This window comes from Poecilia formosa, unplaced genomic scaffold, assembly GCF_000485575.1.
Source record: "Poecilia formosa unplaced genomic scaffold, Poecilia_formosa-5.1.2 Scaffold173, whole genome shotgun sequence".
Classification (NCBI taxonomy): Eukaryota; Metazoa; Chordata; class Actinopteri; order Cyprinodontiformes; family Poeciliidae; genus Poecilia; species Poecilia formosa.
Window position 1 is genome coordinate 300798 of NW_006800112.1, and position 524 is coordinate 301321.

The following is a 524-nucleotide window of genomic DNA, read 5'->3' on the forward strand; positions in this document are numbered from 1 at the left end:
AAAAAAAAAAAAAAAAGCGCCACTCAGACGTGACCAGCGTCACGTGCTCGACGTCGTTTTGTCCTGTTAGCACAGAACTTCCCCTTCACCTTCGTTCTGACCTGTTTGCAGAAATGTCTTTGAAGCGCGCTTCGTTTTTGTTCATTTTTTCCTTCCTTCTCTGCTGCATAAAATGTGGCTACAAACAGTTTCTACCTCTACAAATGTTAAGTATGTGAGAGTTTCACAAGTTTTTTTTTTTTTTTTTTTTTTTTTTTAAGAAAGAAGCAGCCTGACGGTTGAACGGTACGGACAGAGCAGACGATAAAAATAAACCACTAAAACAGTGTTTGCTAGGAGAAAGGAAGACCTGATTATACAATGGCAGTTATGTGCTTTTTAAAAAGTGTGTACAATGAAATATGTTAAAAGTATTTAGCTCCCTTGCATCTAATGCTCCAATAAATGTTTCTTTTTTTTTCTTTTTTTTTTGCAAGAAAAGACAACATTTAGAACAATCGTTCTAAATGTTGTCTTTTCTTGCA

The 524-nt window shown here is 35.5% G+C and overlaps 1 protein-coding gene across 6 annotated transcripts in view; it reads right to left on the bottom strand.

Annotated features, from left to right (window-relative positions):
- The window catches only part of plekha1b (pleckstrin homology domain containing, family A (phosphoinositide binding specific) member 1b), a 17368-nt gene that overhangs the window by 12026 nt on the left and 4818 nt on the right, over nucleotides 1–524 (bottom strand). The gene's annotated exons all lie outside the window — the stretch shown is intronic.